The 16,327-nt window shown below is 33.8% G+C and overlaps 1 pseudogene; it reads left to right on the forward strand.

Moving 5' to 3' along the window:
- Positions 1–12,035, forward strand: part of LOC149571703 (uncharacterized protein At3g49055-like) — a 46,203-nt pseudogene extending 34,168 nt beyond the window's left edge.
- Positions 12,036–16,327: the final 4,292 nt, after the last annotated feature.

Consider the following 16,327-nt stretch of genomic DNA (forward strand, 5'->3'; position numbering starts at 1 on the left):
ATCTCATCACATAATAAACTAAATCCATAGCACAATATCTGATAATCTCATAACAATGCTGCTAACCATCAACATAAAACTAGCTCTTAAAAGAGTTCAACAACGATAAAAAAATGCAAACTAGGGGCAGACACTACAATAAGAATACTAATAATGTTGTTCATGTGAAAAAAAATAAAAATTTAAAGAAGTGGTGAGACTACATGGTCTACAAAAGAGCATAGTTTCAAATTGAGACATTGAGTTTGTTGGGTACTTTTGGCACACATTGTGGAAGAAGTTAAAGATCGATGTGAAGTTCACCTCATCACACCATCCATAGACTAGTGGAAAGATGGAAGTAGTGAATAGGATTTTGGGAAATTCATTATGATGTTTGGCTAGAGATAAACCAAAGGGATGAGATTTGATCTTACCATAGCCAAAAATTTCATATAATAATTTTATTAATAGGAGAACTAGTAAATCACCATTCCAAATAGTATATGGAAGTAGATCTAGAAATTATTTGGAGATAAGGAAGGTGGACACAAGTGAGACTAGTGCTAAAGATGGAGATTTTTTTGAGCACTTGAAGAACATTCACGAGGAAGTGAGGAAGCACATTACTAAAATGATTGTAAAGTACAAATCTAAGGAGAATGAGAAAAATAGGCATAATGAATTTTAGATTGGATATGAATTCAAGGTTCATTTGAGAAAGGGGAGATTTCTAATAGGAACATATAATAAGTTAAAAATGAAGAATTTTGGACCATGTAAGATATTGAAGAAGAATGACTCATGAAATGCCTATGACATAGAGTTTTCTAGTGAACTAAATATTTCACCAATATTTAGCATTTTAGATCTAATAGAGTATCATGAAAGAGGTTTTGAAGATGATATTACAAAAACACATTGGAGTATTCTAGCAACTACTTTAGCCATAGAGGAGATTGAAGATATATTAGATAGTCATGTTGGAAAAGGCTCGAGGAACATGAAATATGAAGAAAATATAGTCAAATGGAAAGGAAGGCATATAGAAGATTCATCATGCCTAACAAGGGAGGAGGCTAACCATCATTCTTTCTCTCTGAACTTCTAAGATGTGAGAAGGTTATTTCTTAGGTTATCAAGAATGTACAATGCAAGAGCATCCTAGGTGTAAGGGAGACCTTGCATCACCCCCCACCACCCCCCTTCGCCTGCCAAACCCTTCCAAAAAAAATAAAATTTCAATAAGGGTTATTTCAATGTAGAGTTGTTATGTTTCGAAGCTTAGTATTTTTAGTAACTTGGTTTTTTAAGATCAAAATATTATGATTTGATACATGGAGGTTCATTTTAGATATAATAGTCTATTAGTAGAGTTTAATTGCAATACCAAGTATATTTGTGAAATTGAGAATTCTTGGAACACAAATTTTTGAACTCAAATTTGGAGGCATTAGAAGTTTTTAAAAGGTGTCAAACTTTGACTGAATGAAACTTGTACATGTCTGTGTTGAACTTTTGAAAAGGGATACTAATATTCAATTGGAGAAATAATTAATAAGTTATGATCTTCGAATGATGTGCTACCTAAAACTATAGAAAATGATTTTTTTTGTGTCAAATATAATGTAATATAATATGAAGACATAATAATAAATTAGGGTTAGTCAACATCAAAGGCTAGAGCTAAATTTATAGACCTTTCTTGAGTGATGAAAATTTTCCTGTATAAAGAAGACTTTTAGTGTTGTCTATGATATTTCTTGATTTTTGATGATGGATTTGGCTTATAGAATATTGTAAGAAAAATACCTATGTGCCTTTGCATATTCTATTTCTAAAATTTGTAATTCCATAATTTTTAAGATAGTAAGTCAACTTTTGTTCTTGCAACTTGTTATTTTTTCTTTATTTCTATTTTGTGTTTGGTTATTGAGGGGAGTACCATTCATCATAGAGTTTAAGCCCATTTTATTAAATTATTAACTCAAGAATAAAATAGATCTCTTGAAATAAATGATAGGAGTACTTAAAATGGTTAGTGAAAGTTTAAGCCTATGGTGACTGGGCGAAAAGGGAAATGTTGTCATCAAAAATTTAAATATAGCTACAAAATATTTGACCTTCTTTATTATATGCTATGTAAAAGCTTCTCTTAATTTTAGTATTTATTTCAAAATAACAATTACAAATTGAAATATGTTGTTAGTTAAACTTTCTCTTCAACATGGTTCTTTACCTCTTCACCCTTGGAAATCATGATAAAAATATTGTTTAGTTTTTTATCAAAGAATTTTTTATTCTATCTTCTAAAAGTTCATAAAAAATATTTTTTATCCTAAAACATCCAGGGGAATATAAAATTGACAAAATTTCATATATATATCCAAAATCATATTCTCAAAATCATAAATGGGCTATAGAGATTTTGGAGATTTCATAATTTTAATACTAACATAGAGGTTGTGGAGATTGGGGAATTGATTAATTTCATAATTTAATCTAGATTTCTAGTATTTTAACCAATTTTAGATTGCAATCCATAATGTTTTGTTAGTATTCTTGTCATTTGTTGGTGTTTTTTAGATGACTAGGAAAAAAAGGCTTGATACCAGGATTTATCTTAGCCTAAGGACTTAGCTACTTCCTATGCTTAACTAAGAAAACTTCAGATCTAGTTCCAAATTCAACATAATCACCAAGATTATCTATTCTTTAAGCTCTGCAAAGCTTAGGCAGGTGCACCTTAGGGATACAATGGTCATATAATTGATTACTTGGCAATTTTCTCACAATTCATTTACGTGATACTTCTCTTTTCTAGATCTATCCCTTTAAAGAAGATAGTGGTCACATATCTTCTATATTTTGCAATTAATCCTTAACAATAGTAGCTAACAATGACAATCAAGAGATTACTATAAATAAGTGTTGACCAATAGTTTGATTATTTATACAATAAAGTAAAATTGATTTGATTTTATGTTTTTCCTTGATGCAACCCTATGACTTCTTCAACATGTAATTGAATATATGATCACTGCCATTTCTATTGAGATTTAAAGTTTACCCAGCAAAACATTTTGAACTAAATAACTGCATTACAATTAATCTTTTCAATAATTGTCCCTAAATCCATTCTTATGAATATCCCTGCTATATAACTAGAAACCCTTTCAATTTATTGGAGCATTTACTTAATTCCTTGAATCAAAAGAAACAAAAAAATTGATATACAACCTATCCTAGTTGCATTAAATTGCATAAAACTTTCTTACAGAATCCCAAGATAACCAATACACAACAATGGAGACAGAATTCAAAGACAAAAATATGGCAGAACTTCCTCCTTTGCATTAATTTTCATTGAAAATTTCAAGAATGCTAGTAAAACTATAGAGATTTTTCAAAATAAGACAATAGATCCTTCAATATTCACTTATATTCTCAAACTTACATGAGAATACATCATAAATTTCACAAGAGACTTAATGGACTGACAACAATAGCATAATTCTCAAAATTACAAGAAAATCAGACCTCTACTTCACATCTTGGGAATCCTTTTATAGAAAGGATTGCAAAAAGCTTCCAATGGGAGGACACTTGTCAAAATCTTGATAAAAAAAAAAATGCAAAGACATTCCTATTCTATTACAAACAAAATATTCTTTGTACTTGGCCTCAAAATTAAGATGTAGTTTCAAAACTAATAAGTGGTTCTTCTCAACAAATATCTTCTTAGCAAATTCAATTTGTCTTTAGCTCCTATCATCATCCATGCCTTTTCTTTTCCTTTTTCTTTTCTAAACTACATCTCAACTACATTTAGTCACTCTCATCAATTGGCAATGCCTTGATATCTGTGGTGAGCTCCCATATAGTGATATTTGTATCAATATTAGGCCAAGTGACATCTCTAATTGTATCCATCTCTTCTAGGCATTTGATCCACTTTGCATTAGTTATATCTTTTACCTCAATAACCACCTTAGACATCTTTGTTTCCTACCTATAGAGCATATTCACAATATCATAAACAACATTAGTACCTACTTCATTATTACAAAAAGATAAGAACCTAGGATGATCAAGAATACTCTCAAAAGATGATGACCATTCAACCCAGTCCTTTATTTTTCCCTCACTATACAAAATTGACGGCACAAAATTTGGTGTCCCAACAGTAATTGTTTTCATCTTATTTTGGACTAGCTACATCTTTCCTCTAAAGAAACCATTCAGATCTCTCACTCTATGGATTTCTTTTCTTATACTCGCAATGGTTTTTTTCAGTAGGTCCTTCTTCTAGGGGAGTATAGTAATTATATTGTCAAAGAATTGAATGTAGGGGCCCCATGTGTTGAACAATGGAGATAACAGAGCAATGGCCTCTACACATTTGTATTCCACTCCTTCCAATGCAATGTAGCCAGCATGCACATTTTGTGAAACTATCTTCAATGCATTGATCTTATGAATTAAGAAATTTTCCATAGCCTTGATTTCTACCTCTTTGTTAGCTTCTAGCTTTTCTACATCAATTTCTATGGCCTGGCCTAATGCTTCCCCTATTTCAAAAGTCTAGTCCTTGGTTTGCACTTCTTTGTCATGAACTTTTGTGACAATTATGATAGCTTTCTTCAATGATGCCACCTCCATCTCCAACTTAATAACATTTTTTTTTAGGATAAAAGTTTTATTCATTTCTTCTTCATAAATCCTTCTTATCCCAATAAATTTTTGATATGTTTTTTCAAGCTAGGCCTGAAGAGTGTCCATCTTGTGCTTATCCATTAATGCTATTGAAGTATGCATTCCTAAGATATGGTCACTGCAAGTAGATTGCACATGACAAAATATAACATTTCTTGCAAGGGACTCTTTGATTTCTATGAGAGTGGGCTTATCATCCTCTAAAGCTAAACTCCAAATGGCCATTGTTTGGGCATCCACATTGAACCCTGATCCCATCTTCTCCCCATACTAATTTTCATCCTCAAAAGAAACTAATTTCTCATCTTCTTATTTGATCTAGTAGAAAAGAAGAGCTTAGATCCCGTGCTGGGAAGATAATCATTCCACTCCTAACTAGATCTCTAGTCTCTTCAACAATGATGGTTTCACTGGTAGGGTTATACTCCTGCAACATTTGTATCAATCCAACAATTTCTTCATTTGAATATCCGGGCTCCATCTGAAATTTTAATTCATTTTTTTTAAATTTTAAAAAGGAATATTTTGAATTCATTTGACTTGATAAGATTTTCATCATTCATAAACCCCTTCGCCTTAATGATTTTATCATCAATCATTTGTTCCTCTAATTGTAGTCTTTTTGTTCTCTACTCATCTTCAGATGCATGGGATATTAAGAATCTTCTCCTAACATCATCAAAATCTTTGCTTCCCCTTGGCAATATTTGGAGAGCCTTTTGTTGAGCATTATCTAGTATTTCTACCATTTTTTTCTTCTTATATCTCTACTCTACCCATGCAAAACTCTCAAGAACATCTTATTTGGGTTGATCATCTTCAGATTGATCTTCTTCATTAGATACCTCCACTATGTATTCATCATCAGAGTAGTCTAGGTCAATCTTCTTTTTGATTTCCTCTGGGACTTGAGACACCAACTCATCAAAATTATCTACACATTTATCTAATTTGGCCCAATATTCCTCATTTGGATAAAACCCTTTAAAAGATATGTCTAGCTTTTTGATTTCCTATTCATAACCAACAATATCTCTACATTTAATCATTCTTTCCCTACAAACATCCTCACTCAACACATCAGCAATAACCCACATAGGCTTTGTAGGGGGCAGATTATATCCTCTCATATTCTTCAAGGCATGCCTTACTACATTACAGGGGTCATAGGTTCTCGCTGGCCCAATTGGCATCTTATAATTTTGAAAAAAGAAATTAATCTGGTCAATGGTATTCTTGCCAATTTCTAAATCCCCTACCTTAGTACATCTGCATAGAAATGTTCCCTTCTTGACATTTTTCCCTACTCAAAGAAATCAACTACCAAAATAACTCTATCAACTCTAAAATCTTAGGAACATATTTAGGAAAAAAGTGGGGTAGCTGAGGACATCCAAAAATCCTTATAATAGTATATTCTTCAAATAAGAAAACAATACCCCAATCATGAGTCAATTGTTTTCTAGCACCAAAGCACCATTTAAGTCTAACAACTTTCCTAACATTTCTAGGAACTTTCTCAATTATACATCCTATCATTTTCAAAAATGGATAAACAAAATCATTATAGAAAGAGATAACATTTGAATATGCATAATACATTTTCCATACCCATGTCCATCTTTACACTGGCAACCTCTCTCCCTACTCTTGTGTTGACTCAAAGAAGCTATCATTAAATATGCCAACACTCTTTGATAAGATAAGGTGCATGATTAGAGAGTAGTGAGGGAACTTGAAATTCTCCTTGTTGGGTGGTAGCGATTTCTTTGTGAATACTCTTAATGATGTATTCTACAAAATCATATCCAACATAGTTATTTGGGTCTTGAATATTCAAAGCCATGACAGAGTATGCCCTTGAAGCATTCATGGTTCCATCTATACGTAGGGCTTTGTCAATCCCAAATATAATATTTTGAAAGTACCTTTGAAAGAAATCCAAGGGCATGATTTCCTCGATGTTCCTATTCTTTGGAATCTCTCCTACATCCTTCTTCACCTTGGGAATGTGTCTGGTCACATTTTTACCCATATAAAAACTCTTACATTTTTTAAAGTTTTCATTCGATTCTTTAATAGCAATGGGAAAAGACATAGGTCCACCCAAATCAAATGCCACTATGAATGTATCCTTATCCAATTCTAGAAAAACACTTTTATCCTTTTAGTGAAAAATGACTTACTAACATGACTATAATATTTGATTAATGCCTTGACCAAATCTACGTCCACAAATACTTTTGGCATTATCAAATTTCCCAAATGTCTTATCCAAGTGTTGCAAATTGGAACTTGTTTTACCCTATTTTTGTAGAAAAACCAAAATAATTCATACCTATTTCTATCAAGGACAATTGCATCTTTGCACATTGCATGTGGATCTTTGAATTCAAGGTCATGGCATTCTGAGCATTTGTGGAACTAGGAAAAATGTGTATCCATTCTTCTATCAATGTGCTAAGAGCCCTTGGTGGTATATTTGGCACTTAAAGTACTGCCTATGCAATCAATTCTCCTTCTCTTTGGGCCATTTCCAAAAGTATTTTCACTGAGTTTGTATGTTATTTGAATAGAAATCACTCAAAGATCACTTCTACGCTTTGAAATTTCTCAGAAAAATTCAGACAATTGAGAAAATAGTAATAACAACCAATTTCCTTTTGGGCTTTATCAACTTCTATGATGAGAGCATAGATTTAATTGGTATTTAAGGGTGGAACACTTGAAAACTTATCAATCTTCAAAAAATAGTTCAAATCTATTCCTTTTTAGAGTTTCGTACATCCAGCTCATCCCATCTTCATCCAAATCAAATTTTGTTGTTGAAAAAGTTATTTTATGTTTTAAAACTTACAAGTGTGATAGTTGTGAACAAGACCATTTTACCACTTCACACCAAAATATTTCTTTGCTACAACATGGCTTGCAATATTGCAAACCCTTTGTTTCTCATTCAATCATGGTTTTCTAGCTACATTTAATCATACCTTTGTGATCGCTGCAACCTTGCGACAAGCCTTTAACTTCTAACACTTTGCACCCTTTCCACAACCTAGCCCTCAAAACATTTTATGCTTGTGAATATGTGATGCTTTTAAATTTCACTCTATCATTCCTTTGCTACTCTAAAACCAAGTATTCAACTTAACCGTGAGACAATACATTCAGCTAGCTAACTTAACATTTCTTTTACCTCACACCTTTGCAACTTAGTTTTCTAGTTGTTTAGGAAAGCTTGTGAACATGCACTTCATTATTAATCGTGGCTTCATAGCTCAAGACATTAACATCACTTGGAATTGTACAAGGTTGCAACATCAACTTTAACCACCACACATAACCTATTCACATGCTTGCAAATTAACTTGTTCCCTTTTTATCCTGACTTGCAAAGGCACAATCAATGCTTTGTTTAATCTTCATCTTACTTTCAGAGCTTCAAATATTAATTTAAGATGTTACTTCAGCCGTATGCAAGCATGTGATAGCTTCCAACTTAATTGACTTCACCACTTCGTAACCTAAAAACCTTAACTAAAATTAGACCCTAGGATGACACAATTAAAAGCATTTGCAACTTCACTCCTGTAACCCATGGTTGATTTATATTGCCTACGATGATGCACTTAACAAATTTTTTTAACTCAGCACTAACTCCTTGCACCTTTGGAGCTTATCTTTGACCATCTAACTGAACCCTTATGATGTTGTGCCAAAAATTTATACTAACTAATTTCCTTCATTTGCACAATCACAACTATTAATGCCTTGAGCCAAAATAAGAATGCTACGCCCATAATATTATTGTATATAGGGTTATAAATAGTCAACTTGTGGCTATCTTAATCCTTAATTAAGTCATGTTATCATTATTATATTATAATTTAGGTAGGTAGGTCAGCCTAGGTGTTATGAAGGGTTGTGTCGATTCAACCTAAGCATAGTTAGGTATATATAGGAGGTTGTGAGTCCTATTTCATCATCATATTGTGAAGTCTGTTCTTATTGGAGATATTTGGAGGATTGCGCCCTCAAAGTGGCCTATTAATCTTAGCTATTATCAAATATTTATATAATATTTCATATTATTTATTCTATTGAGCTAGTTATTTCATTACAAGTGGTATTAGAGCATGATCTTGGCACCCTAGAGACAAGATTTTTTTCTCAACATTGGGCCAATTTTGTGAAGAGCATAACTTTTAGATTTTAGCAATTTTTTCAAATATTTTTATAAGGTTTTTGAAGAAAATATTAAAGAAGCTATAGTCCAAAATTTAGAGGAATTGGAGAAAATTATTCCAGAATTACTATTTCTACACATTTTTTTGAGATCTTCATATCTCTCACATCCTGTCGAATTGGAGTATAACTTGTATTAGGTTTTTCAATATATAGTAGAGGAGCCTAAATTCAAAGCTTGGAGAAATTGAAAAACAAAAATAAGAAAGATATTCTCTCTCAAGGCAGAAAATTTGCTAATTTCTTTTTGGGAATTTTTTTGAGTAAGGATTTCTTGGCCCAAGTAAGTTATAGTAAAAATTAAATAAATCAAAGAATTTTTATTTCATTTGTGTGATTTATTTTAAAAATATTGGTTTTCTTCATGATAGGGCCACCAACAAGAAGCAAAAGGAATTCTACCACACCAAGGAAATCCTCTGATCAAGATTGAGAAGCAACAGAGGATAGTAAGCCCAATGAGGAACTCAGTAAGTTCAAGGAAGAGGTTAAGAAGGATATGTGTGACCTACGAGGAGATATATCAGATATATGAAGCATGTTAAGCACCTATATGAATGAAACAAGGAAGGAGATTTGAAAACATCAAGGTGAAACCTTCATGTTAACTAATACTGACACAAATTTTATTAATCCTATGGGATCTAGGAATTTATTTCCAAAGGTGGATATGTACAAATTTGATGGCAAGGATCCTCTAACATGGATAAATCAAATGGAGTTTTTTTTTGAAATACATCAAATCTCATATGGAAAATAGGTTATGATGGCTTTCTTATATCTAGAACCAAATAAATTCATTTGGTATTGTTGGATTTGTACTCATAGGAGGAAAAAGGTTGTCACTATATCATGGTCAATTTTTATAGAAGAACTCCAAGCACAATATAGCAATAGTGTGATAGAAAACTTCTTTAGCCAACTCGCTAAGCTTCAAAAAATGAGATTAGTTAAATATTATATTCAAAAATTTCAAAATCTATCCTTAAGAGTGGATACAATTACAGAGGAGAACTTGAATGATTTATTCTTGGGTGGTCTTAAGGATCACATTCAACATGATGTATGCATGTTTTGTCCCAGTTCAGTAAATGAGTCTTTTATATTGGCACACAGGTTAGAGGAGAAGTTCTTGATTTCTAGAAAGAAAGGGGCTAATATGAAAAGAGACAAAGGATATTCAACACCTTATCTTCCTCAACCTACTAGGTTGACTCCACAACAAATTGAGGAGAAAAGAGAAAAAGGGTTGTGGTTCAATTGTGATAGAAAATATAGTCGAGGACATAAATGTAGTGAAAATAAATTGTTCTATATTGAAGGTCCAAGAGAGGAAGAAGAGGATGAGCCCATATCAGAGGAGGATAGGGAGCTAGGTGAGGAATCACATGATTATCAACCAATCATTTCTTGTCATTCACTTTCAAGTTTCAGTGACCACAAACTCTCAAGGTAGTGGGTTTCTTAAAGAAGCATAAAGTAATAGTGTTGATCAACTTAGGTAGTGTAATACCCCAAAATTGGCTTATTGCCATGATCACCAATTCTGGTCTATTTCTGATTGATTCTAAAGTCCTATGTCACTAGGAAATTCTTATTCTGCTACTCGCTACTTGACTTAATTGTCAAATGCATAAAACCTAAATCTACATTCATCATACTCTTTATTTAATTCCTAAAGTATTGACTCATATTAGTCACATTAAACCTACTGATTACAATTTAATTTAATTTAAAATATTTACACTTTAATTAAATTAAATTATATCCTAAGGCTAATGTACTAAGGAATTAATTTAATTTAATTTAATAAATACGCCTATTTCTAATTAGTTAAACAATTATTTAATTAAATGGAAAGCTATTTCTAATTAATTAAGAAAAGTTATTTAATTAAATAGGAAGTCATTCCTAATTAATTAAATGAAGTTATTTAATTAAATAGAAAAGTGTCTCTAATCAATTAAATGGAATTATTTAATTAAATAGAAAATGTATTTATGGGAGCATATCTCATTTTATTAAATTAAATATTCTTCAAAATCTTCTCTTCAGTTCTAAAATGGAAACTCTGAGTGTGCTATCTCTTGAATTGGAATTAATCCAGTTAACTTACTCTCACACTCATGAAAAGCTCAATTAACTCACCTTTCTTAAGGAAGTTTCCATTTTGACTAAATCTTCTATCTAATCCTGACTATTCATCAAAGTTGATCCTAACTGTTGATAGATTCTAGGAAAGTCTATTTAAGAGACCTTCATTTCCTCATTACAGAGGTTGAATTTTCATGCTATCGAATTTTTGTCGCATTTTGCACTCACTTAGTTCAATACATTCTCACATATTTTCATCATTTAACTTAATTTCATTTAGCATTTAAAATGTATGCATTTAGTATAGTTTCTTTTACAAGTTCCTAAGCTAGTTTACATTATACGTTTAAAGTAAATTTGCACATTCATGTAGCTTAATTGCATTCAAATCCTTCGTTCTTAGATGATTTGGTTGCCTGCACCTCAATTTTGAGGATATTAATAGGAAAAATCCCTTTAGATAGAAGGTAACAGGCCGACTCGTAGGGCTAATATTGGGTGAATAATCTCATGTTCATTCTAGGATGATTCCATGTATAATGACAGTGTTGAAGTGTCTGTGAGGTTCACAGGTCCACATTTTACAGGTACATTTTTGGCGCCCACTGTGGGGCCGAGAAAATCAAATTCTCTAGTCTTATTCTACATTTTTAAAATCATTTTCATGTTCTCTGTCCGTACGATTTTGTACAAGTTCTGAATCTTCGCGCGAGACTGTTCATTTTTGAGTGAGGATTCTGAATCTTCATGCGAAGATTCTTTGCGTGTTGCACGAGAAAGTGTCCGAGCATGTGAAATTTTGTGTGGCACCTATTTTCTTTGCGTGGGCTGTAATAGAATTTCACGCAAGCCTAAAAATAATTTCTCGCATCTCTGTCAGAGATCTCACACGAGATCTTGTAATAGCAGCTTTAATTTCTGAGTATTTTTCAATCTTCAGATTATCCAATTTTACTAACGTGCTTGTCTTAATCTATTCTCTGGTTTTTGCTACAGCCTAACTATTGTTTGCAAGACATTTGCTGAAGATTCCTTCTAAAACCCACTTAAACATGGATTAATAGTTTGCTCGCAGGACAATTCTAGAAGATATGCTTATCAAAGATCAAATTAAAAACCCACAAAATAGTGTGTCTACTTTTTTTTTTTTTTCAAACTAGTCTAATTAGGGGCTTGTGAACTTCCTAGGGTGCAAGACGAAAGAATAGGGGATTATGCTCTTCAACACTTGGAGGTCATGACCAAGGGTGAATCAAAAACCTAGACGCTTTTGAAAGATGACATTATGAAGAAGGCAAGTAGCTTGGTGGTTCTCCAATGCTTATTCTCTTCTATGATAAGATAATGATTTCCTTTAAGGGGATCAAACTCTTTAAGGAAGAATGAGTTTGGATTGATTAAGCCAAGTCAATAATTAACTTGTTTTGCATGTTTGGGCGAGGAAATAAGGTAGAGGATAATGCTCTTTCCCCTTGAGGGAAATCAAAAACTCAGACCTTTAAATCCAAACCACTAGTTCATGTCAATCCTTTAGAGGGCCTGTTGAAGTGATCCAACCTCTGGAAATGACCCAAGTGAGCACACTCCTTTTGCCAGAGATTCCAACTCACTGTAATCAAGGTGCTGTGTAGAGAAAAAGACTCCAAAGCTAGATTAATTTCTTCCCCTTGATTCCTGATATCGCATATCAAGTGGAAGCTCTATTTGTGCATTGGTCAGCATCGGCCCTTGGCTTGTTAAGCAACTAGTGTGCACTTTCAGATGCTGGTGTGGGTTGCTGGTCTCAACTTGCCTTGTGGAGCCACTAGGAATAAATACGAATAGAAGCCAATTTAAAACCTTGTAGTTAGAAGCCACCCGGTTCACCTCCGAAAGGAGGTATAATCTTTGTGCAAGGAGGGGAAAGAATCTCTCTTATAGAACTCACCATAGGCATGCTACTGGATGTTTGAAGGTGGTATATGTGCTTGTCCCCTGCCATAAGGGTTCTCGTTCAACGTATACTATTGAGTCCTCTGAATATACCAAAAATACAGACGCCCTCTAGGGGGTGACACGACTATGTGAGGTACACGCATGCGCATAAGATGTGGGACAAAGGTTTTTCCTTCTCTACCAAATTTTCTTTCTAGGGATAAAGCGTGTTTGTTATCGAGTCATCAACAAAGTCCAAACCATTTTACAACAAACAAATTTCAAGACTTCCTTCTCTACCAAATTTTCTTTCTAGGGATAAAGCGTGTTTGTTATCAAGTCATCAACAAAGTCCAAACCATTTTACAACAAACAAATTTCAAGACTCCCATATCCTGTTGAGTTGCTTTGTCCTTGGCAGGACTATTTTTGACTACTGCGTATTTCCCACTATCTTCTTTGAACACATTGCCTAAATTGCAAACTCGAAACATTGTTTAAATGTCTTGCTAAGTCAACCTCATTGTTTGTCCAATTGAATATGTTTGATAAATCTGCCCAATTTGTTTAAACAGTCTAAAATTGTCAAAATCTCTTCAAAATCAAATGTTGTTGTAAAAATGGTTTGCCTTCTCACGCGAAAACTCTTCAGTCTCACACAAAATCATTTTGTCCTCATGCGATCCCCAAGTCCTCGTGTGGCCCTTGAAACTATCTCATGTGAAATTAAAACACTGTCACTAACTTTCACGCGGCCCAAAGTATAATCTTGTGTAGTCCAGAATACTTCCTCACACGGCTTGTAAAGGTTTCTCACACAAGACTTTGTGTTAGCATTACCACTTTTGGTCTGTTTTAGCTATCTGTGGCTTGCATGCTACCTTTTTATATGTCTATTTATCACTCTCTATCTGTGAACAGTCCTAAAATAGCAGCACTTTACTTAGCTAAAGACTTGTGTGTCTCATACTTTGACTGGTCTCGTCTCTTAAGTTACATTTTGGCTTTATCTCTTAATGCTTGTCATACTTTGTGTCACATTGGTCATAATCTCTAGCTGTTCTAGCCTTTAAATTAGACCATTTGTGCCTTGGTGGACAACATTCTTGCTATTATCTTGTCCTTTTTGAGACTCAGTCTTAGTGTAGTCCTTGTCCAGGTTCTAGCTTCTTGTCCTTGTCTATGACTATCATGACCAGAAGTGGCAATGTGTTTTATCCTCTTAGACTTAGATGTGGTTGTGCTAGGGGTCATAATCATGGCAGAGGTCGCTTGCCTTTTGTTACACAATTTGTATCTAGTTCAACTAGTGAGGCATCTTCACGATCCCCCTCACCTGCCAAGTCACCTTGAATTCATCAAACATTTTTCATAAATTTGCAACAAATTAGGAATCCTTTGTATCAAGAGGATACTGAGATAGGTAGAGGTCCTACATTACCAAACATGATGTCTGATTCCTTTTTTAGAGGACCTTTTGAAACACAACACACTAAGACTGAACACGTTCCTATAATGACTAATCATGAACTTGAACATGGTAGTTATAGTCGACATCAAGAACCACCAAAGAATGATAAAGAGAAAGAGAAAGATCATGATACTGATGAGGAACATGAAGAAGTAGAAATACTCCCTAAACACATAGCAAAATGTCAAAGAGAGAAAAACTTTCAAAAGGTCATGGGAATCCTACTCAATGAAGAGAAAGAAAAGTACTTTCTCAAACTTGCCCAAGAGGGAGCTAAACTGCTCTCTCATTTCAATGTGGGAACCATTATCACCTAAAGAAGAAACTGAGACTTCCAAACTCCAAAAGCAATTGAAAATTATGCAAGACCAATTGGCTCAGATGATGCATGAGAAAGAGAAACCCACAAAGACATACACATTGGATGCTCTTTGTCCATTTCCATTTGACAAAAGCATAAACATGCCACCCTTCCCATGGGGCATAGAGCTACCTAAATATGACAAGTACTTTGGTACTACTGATCCCAAAGATCACTTGTAGGAATTTGGTGCTTTTTCTATGGAGTTTATACACGATCAAACATACCTCATGCATTTATTCTGTAGAAGCTTCGGTGGTCAGGCTTTGGAGTGTTTCTCACATTTATCTCCTGGTATAAAGACGATTGAAAAAATTGCCAATCTCTTTATTCAACAGTATTCTCATAACATTCAACATCCTATCAATATTTGAGATCTATGCAACCTTAAACAAAAAGTGGGTGAACCCTTTCTCACATTCCTCCAACAGTGGAGACAACTATACATTAAGTATTCTCACAAAATTCCAAAAATAGAGAAGCTTGACATTTTCACTGATAACCTCCTACCTAATTTTGGATATAGAGTCCAACTGCAAGGTCCACGTACCTTTGAAGACATGATCGGGCTATCCGCATCGAGGAATTTATGGTCAAGAAAGTTGAACTCACTCTTTAGAGAGACATAAAACAAGGCTCCACTTCCAACAAGGATAAAACCAAACATGTCAACAAGAATCGAGAAATTGTACATGATGGAGTTGTTGATAATGTCACACCCAAACCCGCTAAAGCAATGTTTAATCTCATAGACGACCTCAAAGCAACCAAAAATGCTGAGAAACCTCCCCCTGACAACAAAACATCTGGGAACAAACCAAGAAACTCATGGACAAAATACCCTGAGTGAGAGTATACACCCTTGGGAGAACCTTTGGATGTGGTTTACAAAACTTGCCACAACATAAGCTTATTTCACCAATGGATAATCCTCATCCCTATGATCCACAACCACCTCCACCATGGTGGAATGAAACTTCATTCTGTGAGTATTGTAGAACAAAATTTAGTGTGCAAAGAACATTAACAATAAGGGAAACATTCACAAACTAAAACTACATTCCCATATAAGATTAGACAAAAGAAGGTGTAAGAGAGTGCAAACTAAGAGCAAGATCACTCCAAAAGCCTCCTTGATTTTGTAGATGCGTCCTTTGATGTAGATGTATGCTCAATAATATTGCTCAAGCTTCAATGAAAAATATGGATCAAAGTGGATTTGTGGATGGATTTTGCCATTATGATGATATTTTGATAGTCCTTAAGCTCTCAAAATAGCATCATAACATTAGCATGGAAGTGGATGATTGAAATGGGTATGATTTTTGCTTCTCAAAATGGCATGGTAACTTTACTTGATGGATTGTGATGATTTGGCTTGGGAGGGGATTCCTTAAATAGGCAAAGGGCTTGAGGGATCGATGGCTAGGATGGAAGGAAAGGAGAAAGCTTATGGAGGGATCAGATTGATTGAGAGGAGAGCTCATGGATTGTGCTTTCTTATAGCCAATCAAGGAGTGACACATGTCACAGGGTCATTGGTTAGA

Source organism: Cupressus sempervirens, chromosome 2 (assembly GCF_028749045.1).
Source record: "Cupressus sempervirens isolate cs-2001-9-10 chromosome 2, ASM2874904v1, whole genome shotgun sequence".
NCBI classification, from domain to species: domain Eukaryota; kingdom Viridiplantae; phylum Streptophyta; class Pinopsida; order Cupressales; family Cupressaceae; genus Cupressus; species Cupressus sempervirens.